Source organism: Somniosus microcephalus, chromosome 1, assembly GCF_052327205.1.
Source record: "Somniosus microcephalus isolate GS21.2 chromosome 1, FLI_Smic_1.0, whole genome shotgun sequence".
Taxonomy (NCBI): domain Eukaryota; kingdom Metazoa; phylum Chordata; class Chondrichthyes; order Squaliformes; family Somniosidae; genus Somniosus; species Somniosus microcephalus.
In genome coordinates, this window is record NC_140987.1 from 459,969,734 (window position 1) to 459,986,367 (window position 16,634).

Genomic DNA, 16,634 nt, shown 5'->3' on the forward strand with positions numbered 1-16,634 from the left:
AGATAGATTGGAGCGAATGGGCAACATCCATCGTCCCGGTCATGAAGAAAACGTTGAATAATGATAAATCTGAAGAACAGAGAAAAATTCGCATCTGTGGAGACTTCAAGGTGACTGTAAACCCGGTCCTTCACACGGTACAGTATCCTCTTCCAAGGATAGAAGATATTTTCGCCTCACTATCCGGAGGGAAATGTTTCACCAAAATTGACTTGGCACAGGCATATCTACAGATGGAGGTTGAAGAGGCCTCTAGAAAGCATCTCACGATAAATACACACAAAGGCCTGTACCAGTACAATTGACTGGTTTTCGGAGTAGCATCAGCTCCAGCTATCTGGCAAAGAGCTATAGAGCAAGTCCTCCAAGGGATTCCGGGGACTCAATGCTACCTGGATGACATCCTTGTAACAGGAGAAAACGACAACGAGCACCTTGCCAATTTGGAGCAGGTGCTCACTAGGCTGAGAGAACAGGGCCTACGAGCAAATCGCCCCAAGTGCGAATTTTTCCAGGAACAAATATCATATTGTGGCCACATAATTAATAAGGAAGGGTTGCATAAGTCACCTGAAAAAAATTGAAGCGGTCATAAAAGCCCCAGCACCTGAAAATGTTTCACAATTAAGGTCGTTCCTGGGATTGATAAATTACTATCATAAATTTATACCGAACTTATCAACTCTTCTGCACCCTCTTAATGAACTGCTACAAACAGGAGTAATTTGGAAATGGAGCGAAGACTGTAAACGTGCCTTCCATAAATGCAAAGACTTAATCACGTCCAAGGAAGTTTTGGCTCATTAGAACCCATCACTGCCAATCAGACTGGCGTGCGATGCATCCCCTTACGGCGTAGGAGCAGTATTATCGCATAGATTCCCTGATGGCTCGGAACGGCCGATAGCTTTTGCGTCATGCTCATTGAACTCAGCTGAGTGTAACTATGCCCAAATCAACAGGGAAGCACTCAGCCTGGTATGGGGAGTGAAGAAATTCAACCATTACCTACACGGACAAAAATGTACCTTGTTGACAGACCATCAACCCCTCATCTCCATATTCAACCTTAAAAAGGGTGTTCCCATTATGACAGCGCAAAGGCTACAGAGGTGGTCCCTTTTTCTAGGGTCACACCAATATGACATAGAATACAAAGGATCAAAACAGCATGGGAATGCTGACAGTTTATCGCGCCTACCGTTGCCAATGGTAGAAGAGGCACCTACAGTAGACCCAGTGGAGATGTTCCACTCTACCATAGTCGAATGTCTACCAGTAACAAATTCTGCCATTGAAAGGGAAACGAGAAATGACCCGACTCTCTCACGAGTCTACGATTTAACAGTGAAGGGATGGCCAGCACATGGCGAACCACTGTTGCCAGCATTCTCACAAAGAAGAGAACAGCTGTCAGTGTGCCGAGGAACCTTGATGTGTGGATCCAGAGTGGTGATTCCACCCAAACTCCAGGATAAAGTGCTAAAGGAGCTTCACGAGGGGCATCTGGGTGGAGTGAAAATGAAGAACCTAGCCAGGGCGTTTGTATGGTGGCCAGGTATCGATGGAGACATCGAAGAAATGACCAAGAGCTGCCTAGGATGCCAGAAGGTCCAAAACGCTCCACCACAAGCCCCTCTACATCCATGGGAGTGGCCCTCATCTCCATGGCAAAGGGTACACATCGACTTTGCTGGTCCATTTATGGACTCAATGTTCTTAATCGCGGTTGATGCACACTCCAAGTGGCCGGAGGTAATAAAGATGTCCTCCACCACCACGAAAAAAACCATCACAGTATTAAGGACCATATTTGCCAGAAATGAGCTGCCTGAACAGATCTGTTCTGATAATGGACCGCAATTTGTGTCCGAAGAATTCAGGAAGTTCTTAAAAAAACAATGGGGTTAAGCACTACACGTCCGCCCCATACCATCCCACCACCAATGGATTGGCTGAAAGGTTTGTCCAGACCTTCAAGAAGGCCATAAAGGTCATGGGTAATGAAGACATAAAACTTCAGCATAAGGTAGATAACTTCTTGTTTGCGTACAGGAATGCAACACATATGGTCACAAACCAAACTCCCGCCATGATGTTCTTCAATAGAAGCCTAAGATGCCGGCTGGATTTGATCAAGCCAAACATCAGAAGGGACGTGGAGAACCGGCAATTTCAAGGCATGAATGAAAGGCCAACTAGAACCTTCCAGATAGGTCAACAAGTTTTGGCCCGGGAGCACCATACCGAGAAATGGCAGCCCGGAACTATTTGCACACGACTAGGACCGCTGATGTATACCGTGGACATTGGAGAAAGAATAATAAGGCGCCATGCTGACCAGATCATAGAGTCATCCAAAAAGGGACAACCTACACCACAACTCTATACGCCTAATGATGAAGTAGAGATACCCATAGTATCTACCTCCGATCCGGTGGTACTGGAACCAGATGAACCCGACACTGGCATTCAAGCCGAATCAGCCTTGCCAAAAGAACCTACTACACCACCGAAACCTACTACACCACCGAGGCGTTATCCGGACCGAGTCAGGAAGCCTCCAGAGAGACTGACTTATTGTGCTGTCTCTCTGTAGCAATTTATGTTAGTTTTCCAGTTAATTCAGGGGTTTGAGTAAGTTGGGTCGATTCCCATTGTGTGCTGCCACCTAGTGGCTATTTGGTACCTAGCAACTGCAGTAAAAGTGCAGTAAAGTGCTGTAAAGCACAGTAAGTGCAGTAAAGTAAACTACAGACCTACAGCGGCACATGCTCTGAGAAGTTGTATTGTTCCCATGTCTGTAAGTACTTGAGAATGTTATAGATGATTAGTGTACACTGTATGTTGCAGAAAATGTTTAGTTTGTAACTTTTCTCTGTAAGCAAACTTACACAGCTAGCCGTGAAGTGCTCGCTCTCTGTCTAGCTGGTTAACTAGTAGCTGTATTTTGATGCACTATGTACAGGGCTAATTTAAAGAGAATGCCTTCCAGTTTGCTAAATGTATATTCACAGTAAGCTGTGTTTCCACGTGTTTGGTAATTTACATGCCAAATGTACTGTGTTGCTCAGGCATACCTAAATTTGTGTATACATATCAGTTATGTGCTTGTATACTAATGTGTGCTTCCATTTCTGTGTTGTATTTCAGTTTTACAATAAGAATCTTTCAGTAAAGCTTAACAAGAAAAGTCAAGCCTTGTGATTTTTATGGGAAGATATCAAGTTGTTAGCTACCTGTCTAGCTCTGCATAGGAAAGCACTGCGAGGGCAGAAAACTTATAATTGATTAACTACAGCAATGTGTAGATTATTGTTCTTGTAACATGTAATTAATTATTACTTAAAATATTATGTACTGGTTGGCTAAAAGGGGAGGAATTGTAGTGTATGTGCCTTTAAGAGCCCCCTGTGTACTGTAATGCCGGTAATGGCCACTCAGGCTATATAAGCCTGTATATTGTGTTGTATCACTTAGTTCACCTCCAGACTTTGTTCAGTAAACACCTGTGAAACCAACTCCTGCCTTCAGTGTCTCTATTAACACATGCATACAACAGTATCTACAATAGAAGAGCGAGTGTGTGTCTGGTATCTACAATAGAAGAGCGAGTGTGTGCCTGGTATCTACAATAGAAGAGCGAGTGTGTGTCTGGTATCTACAATAGAAGAGCGAGTGTGTGCCTGGTATCTACAATAGAAGAGCGAGTGTGTGCCTGGTATCTACAATAGAAGAGCGAGTGTGTGTCTGGTATCTACAATAAAAGAGCGAGTGTGTGCCTGGTATCTACAATAGAAGAGCGAGTGTGTGCCTGGTATCTACAATAGAAGAGCGAGTGTGTGTCTGGTATCTACAACAGAAGAGCGAGTGTGTGCCTGGTATCTACAATAGAAGAGCGAGTGTGTGTCTGGTATCTACAACAGAAGAGCGAGTGTGTGCCTGGTATCTACAATAGAAGAGCGAGTGTGTGTCTGGTATCTACAATAGAAGAGCGAGTGTGTGCCTGGTATCTACAATAGAAGAGCGAGTGTGTGTCTGGTATCTACAACAGAAGAGCGAGTGTGTGCCTGGTATCTACAATTGAAGAGCGAGTGTGTGCCTGGTATCTACAATAGAAGAGCGAGTGTGTGTCTGGTATCTACAATAGAAGAGCAAGTGTGTGCCTGGTATCTACAATAGAAGAGCGAGTGTGTGCCTGGTATCTACAATAGAAGAGCGAGTGTGTGTCTGGTATCTACAATAGAAGAGCGAGTGTGTGTCTGGTATCTACAACAGAAGAGCGAGTGTGTGCCTGGTATCTACAATAGAAGAGCGAGTGTGTGTCTGGTATCTACAATAGAAGAGCAAGTGTGTGCCTGGTATCTACAATAGAAGAGCGAGTGTGTGTCTGGTATCTACAATAGAAGAGCAAGTGTGTGCCTGGTATCTACAATAGAAGAGCGAGTGTGTGTCTGGTATCTACAACAGAAGAGCGAGTGTGTGCCTGGTATCTACAATAGAAGAGCGAGTGTGTGTCTGGTATCTACAATAGAAGAGCAAGTGTGTGCCTGGTATCTACAATAGAAGAGCGAGTGTGTGTCTGGTATCTACAATAGAAGAGCGAGTGTGTGCCTGGTATCTACAATAGAAGAGCGAGTGTGTGCCTGGTATCTACAATAGAAGAGCGAGTGTGTGCCTGGTAACTACAATAGAAGATCGAGTGTGTGTCTGGTATCTACAGTAGAAGAGCGAGTGTGTGCCTGGTATCTACAGTAGAAGAGCGGCCTGCACCACCTCACTTCAAGGCAGGTGGGGTCGTATCTTCTATTTCGCTGGAAAGAATCACCACGCTGCTACAGTTCATCATTCGGAGGAGCTTCTCGGCTTTCTCTTTGGTCAGTTAAGTTTTGCCACTTTCCAATTCACATTAGCGATGAAAAGCGGGCATCTTTAACCTGGATTACATCCGCGATAGTCGGATATTATCGGAGGTACCTGCCCACCATTTCCTTCAAACACGACGCTCGTCCCTGGCTGCAATCCTAAAAAGAAGGAAAAATAACTTTTTCTGCAGCGCCTTTCCCGAACTCAGGTTGTCACAAAGCCCTTCCCAGACAGTGAGGTACAGTCTCCATCACCCACACCGTCCTCGCTGATCCCAGACAGTGAGGTACAATCTCCACCACCCACACCATCCTCGCTGATCCCAGACAGTGAGGTACAGTCTCCACCACTCACACCGTCCTTGCTGATCCCAGACAGTGAGCTACAATCTCCATCACTCACACCGTCCTCACTGATCCCAGACAGTGCGGTACAATCTCCATCACTCACACCGTCCTCACTGATCCCAGACAGTGAGGTACAATCTCCATCACTCACACCGTCCTCACTGATCCCAGACAGTGAGGTACAGTCTCCACCACCCACACCATCCTCGCTGATCCCAGACAGTGAGCTACAATCTCCACCACTCACACCATCCTCACTGATCCCAGACAGTGAGGTACAATCTCCATCACTCACACCGTCCTCACTGATCCCAGACAGTGCGGTACAATCTCCATCACTCACACCGTCCTCACTGATCCCAGACAGTGAGGTACAGTCTCCACCACTCACACCATCCTCACTGATCCCAGACAGTGAGGTACAATCTCCACCACCCACACCGTCCTCACTGATCCCAGACAGTGAGGTACAATCTCCACCACCCACACCGTCCTCACTGATCCCAGACAGTGCGGTACAATCTCCATCACTCACACCATCCTCGCTGATCCCAGACAGTGAGGTACAGTCTCCACCACTCACACCATCCTCGCTGATCCCAGACAGTGCGGTACAGTCTCCACCATATACACCGGCCTCACTGACCCCAGACAGTGCGGTACAGTCTCCACCATATACACCATCCTCACTGATCCCAGACAGTGAGGTACAATCTCCACCACCCACACCATCCTCACTGATCCCAGACAGTGAGGTACAATCTGCACCACTCACACCATCCTCACTGATCCCAGACAGTGAGGTACAATCTCCACCACTCACACCATCCTCACTGATCCCAGAGAGTGAGGTACAATCTCCACCACCCACACCGTCCTCGCTGATCCCAGACAGTGAGGTACAATCTCCACCACCCACACCGTCCTCGCTGATCCCAGACAGTGAGCTACAATCTCCATCACTCACACCGTCCTCGCTGATCCCAGACAGTGTGGTACAATCTCCACCACCCACACCGTCCTTGCTGATCCCAGACAGTGAGCTACAATCTCCACCACCCACACCGTCCTCACTACTCCCAGACAGTGAGGTACAATCTCCACCACTCACACCGTCCTTGCTGATCCCAGACAGTGAGCTACAATCTCCATCACTCACACCGTCCTCGCTGATCCCAGACAGTGAGGTACAGTCTCCACCACTCACACCATCCTCACTGATCCCAGACAGTGAGGTACAATCTCCACCACTCACACCATCCTCGCTGATCCCAGACAGTGAGGTACAATCTCCACCACCCACACCGTCCTCGCTGATCCCAGACAGTGAGGTACAATCTCCATCACCCACACCGTCCTCACTGATCCCAGACAGTGAGCTACAATCTCCATCACCCACACCATCCTCACTGATCCCAGACAGTGAGCTACAATCTCCATCACCCACACCATCCTCACTGATCCCAGACAGTGAGCTACAATCTCCATCACCCACACCATCCTCACTGATCCCAGACAGTGAGCTACAATCTCCACCACCCACACCGTCCTCACTGATCCCAGACAGTGAGGTACAATCTCCACCACTCACACCATCCTCGCTGATCCCAGACAGTGAGGTACAATCTCCACCACCCACACCATCCTCACTGATCCCAGACAGTGAGGTACAATCTCCACCACCCACACCATCCTCACTGATCCCAGACAGTGAGGTACAATCTCCATCACTCACACCGTCCTCACTGATCCCAGACAGTGAGGTACAGTCTCCATCACCCACACCGTCCTCACTGATCCCAGACAGTGAGGTACAATCTCCATCACTCACACCGTCCTCACTGATCCCAGACAGTGAGGTACAGTCTCCACCACCCACACCGTCCTGACTGATCCCAGACAGTGAGGTACAGTCTCCACCACCCACACCGTCCTCACTGATCCCAGACAGTGAGGTACAGTCTCCACCACTCACACCATCCTCACTGATCCCAGACAGTGAGGTACAGTCTCCATCACCCACACCGTCCTCACTGATCCCAGACAGTGAGGTACAATCTCCACCACCCACACCATCCTCACTGATCCCAGACAGTGAGGTACAATCTCCATCACTCACACCATCCTCGCTGATCCCAGACAGTGAGGTACAATCTCCATCACTCACACCATCCTCGCTGATCCCAGACAGTGAGGTACAATCTCCGTCACCCACACCGTCCTCGCTGATCCCAGACAGTGAGGTACAGTCTCCATCACTCACACCATCCTCGCTGATCCCAGACAGTGAGGTACAATCTCCGTCACCCACACCGTCCTCGCTGATCCCAGACAGTGAGGTACAATCTCCACCACTCACACTATCCTCGCTGATCCCAGACAGTGAGGTACAATCTCCACCACTCACACCATCCTCACTGATCCCATCCAGTCGCCTACATCGCACAAATGGCGACAGCTATTTCCCATCACTGTAGGTGTGAATTACAAAGATGCCGTTTAAACCGTGTTAAGCACAGCGAATATTTCAGTTCAGTCGGTACTTACCGACTTTATAAAAAGCAGGTTTTTTAATGGCTCCATTCATTAACACCTCACTTTTGGATAGAGACACAGACAGAGCCAAGACATTGCCCTGACCTCATGTTAAACATCGCGGCGGAGTGAAGCTGCCCGAAGTCTCCACTCTACCCACACCCCGCTGTGTTTGTTAACATTGCGAGCTGCTGATGGAGACCCCGGGAAGCTTCAATCAGTCACCCCCACCCCGGGGGGCTCTGGAACCCCTGCAACTGCTGCGAGTCCCTCTTGCGGCTTGTCGAGCTCCTGCCTGTGGTCACACCGGCCATTGCACACAGCGGGCAGATCGCCGTGACACCAAGTGGCCCACTTTAAACATCGTGCCTTTTTATTTTTGAAGTCTAGTCACTGTTGTAATGTAGGAAACACGGCCGCCAATTTACGCACAGCAAGATCCCACACACAGCAATGAGGCCAATGACCAGATGACCTGTTTGAGTGATGTGGGTTGAGTGATGAATAGTGGCCCAGGACAGCTGCATGACCAGACTGGTCAAACAACTTCAACTTCCCGGCAGCTAAAGCGAGCTGTGGGGTTGCAAGAACCCATGGCGTTTAAAGAGGGAAAAAAGGCAAATTTAAATAAATAATGCTACCGTCAGCTAAATGAATCACTCGGCATGAAACTGGATGAGAGATAATCATCAGAGGTTCTGGTTTTCAAATACGTATGCCATCTCTTTTTAAGGGTGAATGCCATTATCACTCATTCTCCTTTACCTTACACTGCCAGGGAACAGAAGAAAGGAACGCGACTCATTCAAAACTAGCGGAACAGACACACAACAGAGCAGAACTGTTCTCTCATGCATGACTGGGAGTAGCATAAAAGAAAAATGGACTTCTGAGCGAAGGAGCAGAACAAAGCAGACAGGAGTGCTGACAAAACTCTCCTTCCTTCTGAGAGAAAAAGAGGGATGTGGCTCGATATCCCCGGATAAGGAGGGCAGAAGACAAAAGAGTGTAATTGTCTTAAGTATTGCGTTTAGTCAACTATAGCTCAATTAGTAACCATTCCTTATCTAAGCACTTACGGTGAAGGGCATGTGTTCAAATAAAAGACTATTGAACAATTCTATCAAACTGAGATGATGCATAATTAAACGCAGGCTGCTTCTAACGCTTGATTTTCTTAAGCTGCTTTTATGTTTTTTTTATTCATTCCTGGGATGTGGGCATCGCTGGCAAGGCCGACATTAATTGCCCATCCCTATAACCGAGTGCCTTGCTGGGCCATTTCGGAGGGCAGTTAAGATTTCACCTATAGGCCCAGACCGGGGAAGGACGGCGGGTTTCCTTCCCTGAAGGACATCAGTGAACCAGATGGGTTTTTACAACAATCCGGTAGTTTCATGGTCACCATTACTGATACTAGCTTTTCATTCCAGATTTATTTAATTAACTGAATTTAAATTCCACAGCTGGACTACTAGTCCAGTAACATAATCGCTCTGCTCCTGTACCCTTATGTTGCCCTGGCTTTAACTTGGAATCCATGAGCCCAGCGTACGTGAGCTGGCTACTCTGCTAAATCTGTCTCGCGGACCCTGTAGACCCAGCTTTGTGTGGGAGCCCAGCCCTCTTGACGTCTTCCAGGGTGCACTCGCTGCATCACCTGAGCTGTTTGGCACGTGTTCCACAAGCTCTTTGTCCATATGCTAAGTTGTGGGTGGGGCAGGGGGGGGGCGGCTGGTGAGTGTTGATGCTGCGGCGAAGCAAAACTGTGGGCTACACTTTATTGCTCCTTTCATCAACAGCGGGACGAGTTGGGAAGAGGCGGTTGAATAACGTCCCATTGGCAGTAGGCCAAGTCAGCATGGAGTTTCAGTCAGTCATGGTTTTGGGGCTGGATCACACTATGTTCTATGGGCACCGTCCTACCTGCATTGATTTGATGGTTTGGGTAAAATTTATGGCATTTGTTTGGGATGAGGTTTACGTGTGGAGGAGAATTCTGAGCTGAACCCCCTGCCCCTACCCCTCTCGTCCAGCTGCAAGAGGAGGTCATCACCCTGGAACCATCCCCCTTGCTACTCCTCTCCACACCTTCAAATGTTTCCCATCTTCTTAACCATCCTTGTCACCTTTTCAGCGTGATTGCCATCATCAGCCCGGGTACCTTGCCTCCTTTGCTTGGCAGCAGGTATTTCAGGTCATGTTCCGCAGTTGATGTTGGCTTTTCTGCCTCATATGATGATGTAGAAGACAATCTGGTCATTTATCTCATTGTTGCCTGTGGGAGCTTGCTGTGCACGAATTGGCTGCTGTGTTTCCCACATTACAACAGTGACTACACTTTGAAAGTATTTCATTGGCTGTAAAGAGCTTTGGAAGGTCCTGAGCTGGTGAATGATGCTGCATGAACGTGAGCTCCTTCGAGGATAATGAGTGGAGGTGGAAGGCGTGCCTGGGGGGGTGGGGTGGGGTCCTGGGTTGCAGCGAGTCACTTCACACTTGATATCAGGATGAGGGGTGATCCGATCGAGCTGTTTACAATAATAAAAGGAGTTGATCGGGTAGATCGAGAGAAACTATTTCCTCTGGTGGGGGGAGTCCAGAACAAGGGGGCAGAACCTTAAAATTAGAGCCAGGCCGTTCAGGGGTGATGTCAGGAAGCACTTCTTCACACAAAGGGCGGTGGAAATCTGGGACTCTCTCCCCAAAAAGTTGCTGAGGCTGGGGGTCAATTGCAAATTTCACGACTGAAATTGATAGATTCCTGTTGGGTTAGGGTCCCACGGGATATTGAGCAATGGCGGGTGGATGGAGTTGAGGTATGCATCAGCCCTGATCTAATTAAATGGCAGAACAGGCTCGAGGGGCTGAATGGCCTCCTCCTGTTTTGTGTTCTATGCTTCCTATCAGAGTCACTGAATGCTGGGGAACTCCCACTAAATTGGGAACAAGCTCACGTAACACCCATATTCAACATCGCTGATCTGGGATATTACGCAGCCTTATTAATTATCGGTAAATAATGGATCCAATTGTCAAAAGCAAACTTGACAATTACTTGTAGAATAATAACCAGCTGGCGAAGAGATAGGGTGTGTAATGGGCTGCTAAGTTTGGCCCAGCTTTCTTTAATTGAAATGTGGGCGACATTTGCAAAATAGCTTTAATTGCCCATCCCTAATTGCCCTGAATCAACCACACAGTGTGGGACTGGGGCCACACGCCAGGCAGACTGGGTAAGGGTGGGCAGGACCCTTCCCCGACGACATTAGTGACACAGTTGGCTTTTTAAAACTATCATGCTTGTTTTCATAGGTCAATTTTCCCCCATACCAGCCCACAAACAAACCAAATTCAATATAGTAGCAAAATACTGCGGATGCTGGAAATCTGAAATAACAACAGAAAATGCTGGAAATACTCAGCAGGCCAGGCAGCATCCGTGGAGAGAGAAACAGAGTTCTGATGAAGGGTCCCAGACCTGAAACGTTAACTCTGTTTCTCTCTCCACGGATGCTGCCTGGCCTGCTGAGTTTTTCCAGCGTTTTCTGTTGTTATTTCAAATTCAATATAGCATCAGTTAATTCTGAGGTTACTAGGTTACTCGTCCAATTAGTTAATCACTAGACGACCAGACCCCGTGCTGCAGAAAGGGAGACACGGGTGTTTTTTTTTTAAGGTGGTGACATCACAAATAGACCGCGGTAAACCCTGGTGACACGGTGGATGGAACTTTAACCTCAGCAGGGACGCTACACGGGCGCCAGTGGATCAGCCTCCCGTTACACACCCCTACGCCACCCCGAACTTCCTCCCCGTTGACTTCAATATTGAGGTGAAAAATCAATGAAAGCGTACCTGCACTTCCAGAAAGCTTTTAGCAAAATTCTCCATGAAAAACCCGAGAAAGTGGCGGAAAGGAAGCAGAGGGGGGCGGGGGGGGGCTCTGAATGGAGTGCCCTCGGGATCAGTGCTGAAGACAGTTCTGGTTCTAATATACATCGACAACTTGGATTCAGAAACCCACTGCAAAGTGGGCAGGTCACAAACAATACCAGGCTGCTGGCTGGATAGCTGGGTGGGCGGGCGGGGATCGAGCTAACAAAATGAATGAGATAAAATCTGCAAATTGGCAGAACAGTGGCAGATAAAACCGAATAAGGACAAGTGCAAGAGACTGCACATTAGAAGATAAAACAGGCAACATCCATACTCTTTGAATGGTGTCAAAATAGCTAGAGATGAGCTGGAGATCTGAGGGTGTTACTGATTTGACACTTAGACTGCCAAGCAATCAACAAAGTGAACAGAATGCTGAATTTAATATTGTCAAGAAGAATTCCTTCACACAAAGATTAATCGAAACTTGGAATAGATTAGAACAGTGTAGGAGAAAACCTCAGCAATTCAAAAGCCAGTTAACCTAAAGGTAAATCGTGCTTGACTAATCGACTGGAATTTTTTGAGGATGTAACTAGTAAAATAGATAAGGGAGAACCAGTGGATGTGGTGTATTTGGACTTTCAGAAGGCTTTCAATAAGGTCCCACATAAGAGATTAGCGTGTAAAGTTAAGGCACATGGGATTGGGGGCAAGGTATTGACTTGGATAGAGAACTGGTTGACAGATAGAAAGCAAAGAGTTGGAATAAATGGGTCTTTTTCCGAGTGGCAGGCAGTGACTAGTGGGGTACCGCAGGATCGGTCCTTGGACCCCAGCTATTCACAATATATATTAATGATCTAGACAAGGGAACTAGATGTAATATCTCCAAATTTGCAGACGACACAAAGTTGGGTGGGCGTGTGTGCTGTGAGGAGGATGCCGAGAAACTACAGGATGATTTGGACAGGTTGGGTGATTGGGCAGAAGCATGGCAGATGCAATATAACGTGGATAAATGTGAGGTTATCCACTTTGGTGTCAAAAACAGGAAGGCAGATTATTATCTGAATGGCAATAGATTGGGAGAAGGGGCAGTGCAACGAGACCTGGGTGTCTTTGTGCACCAGTCGCTGAAGGTAAGCATGCAGGTGCAGCAGGCGGTTAAGAAGGCAAATGGTATGTTGGCCTTCGTAGCGAGAGGGTTCGAGTACAGGAACAAGGATGTCTTGCTGCATTTGTACAGGGCCTTGGTGAGACCACATCTTGAGTATTGTATGCAGTTTTGGTCGCCTTATCTGAGGAAGGATTTTCTTGCCATGGAAGGAGTTCAGTGAAGATTCACCAGGCTGATACCTGGGATGGCAGGAATGACGTATGAGGAGAGATTGGGTCGATTGGCCTTGTAGCCGCTGGAGTTTAGAAGAATGAGAGGGGATCTCATTGAAACTTATAAAATTCTGGCAGGACTGGACAGACTAGATGCAGGGAGGATGTTCACGATGGTCGGCGAATCCAGAACCAGGGGTCACAATCTAAGGATAAGGGGTAGGCCTTTTAGGACAGAAATGAGGAGGAATTTCTTCACCCAGAGAGTGGTGAACCTGTGGCATTCTCTACCACAGGAGGCAGTTGAGGCCAATTCATTAAATATATTCAAGAAGGAGTTGGATATATTTCTTAAGGCTAAAGGGGTATGGGGAGAAAGCAGGGACAGGGTACTGAACTTGGATGATCAGCCATGATCGCATTGAATGGTGGAGCAGGCTAGAGGGGCCGAATGACCTACTCCTGCTCCTATTTTCTATGTTTCTATGAATAAGGCAGACTTTGTGATGGACAGAATATGGGGTTGGAAGCTAAGCTCAGGGTCATATACGACGTCAAGGTTGTGAACGGTCTGGTTCAGCCTGAGACAGTGGCCAGGGAGAGGAATGGAGTCAGTGGCGAGGGAACGGAGTTTGTGGTGGGGGCTGAAGACAATGGCTTTGGTCTTCCCAATACTTCATTTAATCACATTGCTCTTCATGGGACTTGCTGTGTGAAAATTTCCTGCCATATTTGGCTACATTACAACAGTGACTACACTTCAACAGTAACTCATTGGCTGTGAAGCACTTTGGGACCTCCTGTCGATGTAAAAGGCGCTATAGAAATGCAAGTTCATTCTTTATCTTATAGTACATAGAGGCTATTGAATGAACATGAAGAAATGACTCTTGGTTTAAACGGTTTTTAACCATTGAAGGAAGGTTTATGGGGAGCTGCTTAACACGTGACGCCATGGATATCAATTATGGATCAACATAAAAATACAGAAATGCTTGAGTCTCCCGACAGCTAGAGAATGGCTGTGTGAAGACCACAAGCTGCACAGGAGTGAATGAAATATCGGAAACTTGAAAAGTATTACATTAAAAATAGTGATTTGAAAAATATATATCACCTGTAGGTATATTTCTAGATAATTGCATGAATATCATCTCTTGAGGTTCGTGTGCGTTAAGAACCTGAATCTATTACGCGCCAAGCTTCACACATCACTGTTGGCCTGTGATGAACCCAAGTTTTGATCCCATGTAACTAGCAGTGAGCAGCAAAGGCATGTTTAAATTCCAACTGATTTTAATGACATCACCTTGAAGAGATCTACTTGTATTATTAAGATATCCAAATTCAAAGTTTGCTTTCAGATCCCATCAAAGTGCTCAAGCCATCAGAGCATCCCCGAGAAAATCCCGACCATCATTATATTTCCAACACCAGTCATTCATTCCAGCTGGAGTATAAACCAGGCTATCAATGCCACAGAATGTGCTCTACACAGATGGGTCAAAGACTATATAAAGCCTTCAGAGGAGGCAGTTACCAGCTGTCAGCTCCACACATCAATCAATCAAACACTTTATTGGATTGAGCTCGAGCAACGTTTTCAGAAAGCCTGCTGGCTGAATTAATTCTGTCACTGATCAGCTAAATGCTTGTAACTCAATTAAACTTCTTAACTGTGGCTCCTTGACAAAAGAGCCTGACAGAACCTGGGCTGTAGCCCACAGCTACGGAATCATCAGTTCCTGTCGGGAGCGCCCTGCCCATGACAATCCCTTGGCGTCTCCCTCTGGCACCAAGCTGTCACTCACACCTCTGCCCCAACAGCACTGTTGAGGCCAGGTTAGCACAAGTGCTGGCGCGAAACAATAATACATTGGAGAGACTTCTGACATGCCCTTTTCAATCCACAATTAAAGTTCGGAGAGTGCATTAATGGTAAGCAAATTGCCAGTGCAATGGTACAATGCATCGGAGCCAGTGCACAGGAGCATAGAGTGTCGGGAGGCAGGTGGCCCAACATGGTTAACAGGGAAAGTCAATGGACTGACTTGTTCTTTGTCTTCATCTCAACAGCACCTCATCTTCCGATTAGGCACTTTACAGCCTTCCGGACTCAATATCGAGTTCAACAATTTCAGATCATAACCTCGGCCCCTATTATATTTTTATTTATTTTTTATCCACACTTTTGGTTTGTGCCTTTTCCTTTTCTTTCTCTCTCCCACATGGCAGCTGTCTCTCACTCTGCCAGCGCATTTCACACTTCATCTAGAGCCATTGTCTGTTTCTTTACCTGTCCTATTACCATCTCGTCTCGCCTTGAATATCTCTTAATGTCTCTTCACCTCTCACTGACCTTCCCCTTTGTTCTTTCATCCCCTCCCCCATTTCCCAGCCCCCAAACTGGCCTTTTAATCCGTTTCATTTCCTGCTTTTTTCTCAGTTCTGACGAAGGGTTTCCACCTGAAACATTAACTCTGTTTCTATCTCCACGGATGTTCCCTGGCCTGCTGAGTTTTCCCAGTGTTTTCTGTTGTTATTTTGGATTTCCAGCATCCGCAGTATTTTGCTATCTTGTTCTTCATCCTTCTATGCACAAAGCCTTGGGGCAGTCTCTCCGCCAAAAGCACGATATAGATGCAAGTTGTTGTCGTTTCAAATAGCTCTGATCATCCGAAGAACAAACCTGCCCTGCGAGGACTCTGGCTGATGGACTCTGGTAATAAAGAAAGACTTGCATTTCCTTAGTGCCTTTCATGACCACAGGACGTCCCAAAGTGTTTTGCAGCCAATGAAGTTCCTTTTTTTGAAGTGTAGTCACTGTTGTAATGTAGGGAACGCAGCAGCCAAATTGCAAACAGCAACTTCCCACAAACAGCAATGTGATAATGACCAGATCATCAGCTTTAGTGATGTTGATTAAGGGATAAATATAGGGCCCGGGACACCGGGGAGAACTCCCCTGCTCTTCTTTGAAATAGTGCCATGGGATCTTTTACGTCCACCCGAGAGAGCAGACGGGGCCTCGGGTTAACGTCTCATCAGACAGACGGCACCTCCAACAGTGCAGCACTCCCTCAATACTTCACCTCCGACAGTGCGGCGCTCCCTCAGTACTGCCCCTCTGACAGTGCAGCACTCCCTCAGTACTGCCCCTCCGACAGTGCAGCACTCCCTCAGTACTGCCCCTCCGACAGTGCAGCACTCCCTCAGTACTGCCCCTCCGACAGTGCAGCATTCCCTCAGTACTGCCCCTCTGACAGTGCAGCGCTCCCTCAGTACTGCCCCTCCGACAGTGCAGCGCTCCCTCAGTACTGCCCCTCCGACAGTGCAGCGCTCCCTCAGTACTGCCCCTCTGACAGTGCGGCGCTCCCTCAGTACTTCACCTCCAACAGTGCAGCGCTCCCTCAGTACTGCCCTCCAATAGTGCAGCGCTCCCTCAGTACTGCCCCTCCAACAGTGCAGCACTCCCTCAGTACTGCCCCTCCGACAGTGCAGCGCTCCCTCAGTACTGCCCCTCCAACAGTGCAGCACTCCCTCAGTACTGCCCCTCCGACAGTGCGGTGTTCCCTCAGTACTGCCCCTCCGACAGTGCAGCACTCCGTCAGTACTGCACTGGAGTGCCAGCCTAGATTTTTGTGCCCAAGTCTCTGGAGTGGGACTTGAACCACA